We start from the raw sequence: 5,286 nt of genomic DNA on the forward strand, positions 1-5,286 counted from the left end.
CTGTATAAATTGGGACCTCGTGCACATAGTTTTATAGAGCACACATAGGAGCCACAATAAATTGTATTTGTGATATTTTGTGTGAATAAATTAAGCTATAATGTTGGTTTTTAGATATTAAAATGTCTGGTCCTGTTCAGACTAACCGTAGTGCAAATCATTGAATACTGTGCACTCAGGAATTACAATTTATGGGCAGATTTTTACGTGAAAAAAATGACTCTCATGTTGATTTCTCGCTCTTAGAATGGATATCGGGGGTCCTGTTCAAAATTAAAGCCTAGTCCAAATAATGTAATACGGCACATATACATGCTACAATCTTTTATAGAATGTTTTTGTGAATAAATGAAACTTTCTAGATAATAAAATGGCTGTTGGGGTTCTGTTTAAGATGTGCCCTTGTGCAACTTATGTAATACTGTGCACTGAAGTTCTACTATTCTTTGGGGGGACTTTTATACAAATGAATGGCACTCTAATGATGATTTATAGATTTAAGAATGGATATTGGGGGTTCTGTTCAAAATGAGAGCCTAGTGCACATAATTGAATAGAGTTGTTACATGTGAGTTGATGTGAAATCTCCAATAACAGATGTAAATAATATTGTAATTGGGAATATATTTGACCATTGAGTGTGTCCTTCCATTATTCCGCTCCTAGCTTCCCCAATTGGTGTTACTGTGAATATTTTTCTACTTCAAAGACCCACCATTGCTTTTCCTTATCACATCTCACATGGGTTGTAAACAGGAGCCTTATTTGAATCCTCCAATCAGTCTGCATCCCATATACAATTGCTAGGTGTAGTGACCAATCAGGGAGCATTATATTAGCTACTGTACAGAAAGGAGAGAGGGATACAATGTAATGTAATGGAAGCACTCAATGGGGCTTCCCTAAAACAGTTTGTAAAAAGCCCAACCCGAGATGACCATATTCTAGACTAGGGATGAGCTTCGAGTTCGAGTCGAACTCATGTTCAACTCGAACATTGGCTGTTCGCAAGTTCGCCAAACAGCGAACAATTTGGGGTGTTCGAGGCAAATTCGAATGCCGCGGAACACCCTTTAGAAGTCTATGGGAGAAATCAAAAGTGCTAATTTTAAAGGCTTATATGCAAGTTATTGTCATAAAAAGTGTTTGGGGACCCAGGTCCTGCCCCAGGGGACATGTATCAATGCAAAAAAAATGTTTTAAAAACGGACGTTTTTTCAGGAGCAGTGATTATAATAATGCTTAAAGTCAAACAATAAAAGTGTAATATCCCTTTTAATTTCGTAGCTGGGGGGTGTCTATAGTATGCCTGTAAAGGGGCACATGTTTCCTGTGTTTAGAACAGTCTGACAGCAAAATGACATTTCGAAGGAAAAAACCCATTTAAAACTACTTGCGGCTATTGCATTGCCGGTCCGACAATACACATAGAAGTTCATTGATAAAAACGGCATGGGAATTCCCCACAGGGGAACCCAGAACCAAAATTTAAAAAAAAAATGACGTGGGGGTCCCCCTAAATTCCATACCAGGCCCTTCAGGTCTGGTATGGATATTAAGGGGAACCCTGGCCAAAATAAAAAAAAATGATGTGGGGGTCCCCCTACATTCCATACCAGACCCTTCAGGTCTGGTATGGATTTTAAGGGGAACCCCGTGGCAAAAAAAAAACGGCGTGGGGTCCCCCAAATATCCATACCAGACCCTTATCCGAGCACGCAACCTGGCAGGCTGCAGGAAAAGAGGGGGGGACGAGAGTGCGCACACCCTCCTGAACCGTACCAGGCCACATGCCCTCAACATTGGGAGGGTGCTTTGGGGAAGCCCCCCAAAACACCTTGTCCCCATGTTGATGAGGACAAGGGCCTCATCCCCACAACCCTGGTCGGTGGTTGTGGGGATGTGCGGGTGGGGGGCTTATCGGAATCTGGAAGCCCCCTTTAACAAGGGGACCCCCAAATCCCGCCCCCCCTGTGTGAAATGGTAAGGGGGTACTTACCCCTACCATTTCACTAAAAAACTGTCAAAAATGTTAAAAATGACAAGAGACAGTTTTTGACAATTCCTTTATTTAAATGCTTCTTCTTTCTTCTATCTTCCTTCATCTTCTTCTTCTTCTGGTTCTTCCTCCGGCATTCTCGTCCAGCATCTCCTCCGCGGCGTCTTCTATCTTCTTCTCCTCGGGCCGCTCCGCACCCATGGCATGGGGGGAGGCTCCCGCTCTTCTCTTCATCTTCTTCATCTTCTTCTTCATCTTCTTCATCTTCTTCTTCATCTTCTTTTCTTCTCTTCTTCTCTTCTTCTCTTCTTCATTTTCTTCTCCGGGCCGCTCCGCATCCCTGCTGGCATGGAGGGAGGCTCCCGCTGTGTGACGGCATCTCCTCATCTGACAGTTCTTACATAACAGGGGGTGGGGCCACCCGGTGATCCCACCCCCTCTGACGCACAGGACATGACGGGACTTCCCTGTGGCATTCCCCGTAACGTCACAGGGAAGTCCCGTTAAGTCACTGTGCGTCAGAGGGGGGCAGGGTCACCGGGTGGCCAGGATATGGGGGTCCCCTTGTTAAAGGGGGCTTCCAGATTCCAATAAGCCCCCCGCCCTCAGACCCCCACAACCACCGGCCAGGGTTGTGGGGATGAGGCCCTTGTCCTCATCAACATGGGAACAAGGTGTTTTGGGGGGCTACCCCAAAGCACCCTCCCAATGTTGAGGGCATGTGGCCTGGTACTGTTCAGGGGGGGGGAGCTCTCTCATCCCCCCTCTTTTCCTGCGGCCTGCCAGGTTGCGTGCTCGGATAAGAGTCTGGTATGGATATTTGGGGGGACCAAATGTCTTCCATCTTGTTCTGGTCTTCATTCGGTTTTCTTCCTCCATCTTGTTCTTCCCCCGCTTCTTCCTCTGCTTCTTCCTCCGATTCTCTGCTTCTTCCTTCGGTCTTCTTGTCCGCATCTTCCTCTGGCTTCTGCTCCAACATCACAGGGAAAGCCATAGGGAAGTCCCTGTGAAGTCCCCATTTGTTGTGGGCATGTTGAGGGCATGTGGCCTGGTACGGTTTAGGAGGGGGTGCTCTCTTGTCCCCCCTCTTTTCCTGCAGCCTGCCAGGTTGCATGCTCGGATAAGGGTCTGGTATGGATTTTTGGGGGACCCCACGCCGTTTTTTTTTGGCGCGGGGTTCCCCTTAAAATCCGTACCAGAACTGAAGGGTCTGGTATGGAATTTAGGGGGACCCCACGTCATTTTTTTTTAAATTTTGGCCGGGGTTCCCCTATGGGGAATTCCCATGCCGTTTTTATCAATGAACTTCTATGTGTATTGTCGGACCGGCAATGCAATAGCCGCGAGTAGTTTTAAATGGCTTTTTTCCTTCGAAATGTCATTTTGCTGTCAGACTGTTCTAAACACAGGAAACATGCGCCCCTTTACAGGCATACTATAGAAACCCCCCAGCTATGAAATTTAAAGGGATATTACACTTTTATTGTTTGACTTTAAGCATTATTAAAATCACTGCTCCTGAAAAAACTTCAGTTTTTAAAACTTTTTTTTGCATTGATCCATGTGCCCTGAGACAGGACCCAGGTCCCCAAACACTTTTTATTGCAATAACTTGCATATAAGCCTTTAAAATTAGCACTTTTGATTATTCATGTTCATGTCACATAGACTTTAACGGTGTTTGCGTGTTCGAACAAACTTTTTTCCTGTTCGCATGTTCTGGTGCGAACCGAACAGGGGGTTGTTTGGCTCATCCCTATTCTAGACCAGGGGTCTTCAAACTATGGCCCTCCAGCTGTTGCAGAACTACACATCCCATGAGGAATTATAAAACTCTGACATTCACAGACATGACTCGGCATGATGGGAATTGTAGTTCCTGAACAACTGGAGGGCCATAGTTTGAGGACCCCTGTATTAGACCTAGTAGAGAATTTGGGCTCTAGTGATTCCCAATGTCTTTGGTGTGATAGTAAAACAAGAACTGAAAAATTGTTTACAAAAACAAAAGTTTTGTATTTTAAAAGGACACTTTTTGCTGAAATGGGGACATTTCTAAAAAATAAATGGAAAGGTTGGAGTAAAACGACAGGAGTAAGTAATCAGTGGGTACTATTAAAGTCTACCATCCTGGAGGCAACTATATTATATGTCAGGCAAATTATTAAGAATAAACGGAAGAAAAAAACAATATGGTTCACTAAAGAGGTAAGTAAGAAAGTAAGGGAAAAAAATGAGCATATAGAAGATTGAAGGAAACAGGAGGTGTAGCTGACAGAGAGGGGTATAAAAATAGACAAAAGGAGGCCAAACACATTATCAGTGCAGCCAGAGCACAGAAAGAGGAGGAAATTACTAGATCTATTATGAAAGGAGATAAATCTTTTTTTTAGGTACATTAGTGATAGAAGGAAAAAATACAATGGGATCACTAAAATAAAAACTGGACACACCACATAAGTTGAGGGAGACCTGGATGTAGCAAACTTTTTAAAGAAGGACTTCTGTTTGATCTCCACAGAAATAAATTGCACTAACAATAACAAGTTGGGGAATCATGTTGGTTCTAGTAATGACGGTTCAATTCTAGGATTTCTGGAGACAGAGTTAGCAGAGGAACTGGATCAGTTAAAGTTTAAAGTTGTTAAGACACTTTTCTTCTCCTTACAATCCCCTCTGTTCTAATACATGATGTGCCCCCTGTGCATGATGTTTATCAAAAATATGTCGTTTCACACCTCGTTTTAGAGCTCTGCTCAGCACTCAGGTTTATGCCCACCACTGTCTTCCCCGATCCGACAGCTACAGTGGGCAGAGCTGAGAATACCCGACTGACGTCAGCCGGGAGGAGGGGAGGAGAGCTGCGGGTGATCACGTGAGCGCTGAGCAGTGCTCTGAAATGAGGTATGAAGAGGCATATTTTTGATAAACAACATACACGGGGGGCATATCATGTAATAGAAGAGAGGGGATTATATCAAGAAAACAATCTTTGTACAGCAGGAGGGAAGCGATTGGCCACAAAACTAGTAGACAGGCAGGAAGGGCAGGGGGGAGAGGACAGAGGAGAGAACACAGGCGAGAGCTGTGGATGACGGAGACACATAAACTGACCACAGTGTCAGGGTTCAGCAGCCATGATAAACCATGTTCAGTTTACAGAGGGGAGGGCAGCACAAGGCAGGATCAGCCAGGTATTTTAGGTGATAGAAGGGGACAAAGTGCTCAGCACAAGCACAGAGCTGCATAACATGATTTAACCCTTTCACTGCCCTTTTTGCGTTTTT

The sequence above is a fragment of the Aquarana catesbeiana genome, unplaced genomic scaffold, assembly GCF_042186555.1.
Source record: "Aquarana catesbeiana isolate 2022-GZ unplaced genomic scaffold, ASM4218655v1 unanchor218, whole genome shotgun sequence".
NCBI classification, from domain to species: domain Eukaryota; kingdom Metazoa; phylum Chordata; class Amphibia; order Anura; family Ranidae; genus Aquarana; species Aquarana catesbeiana.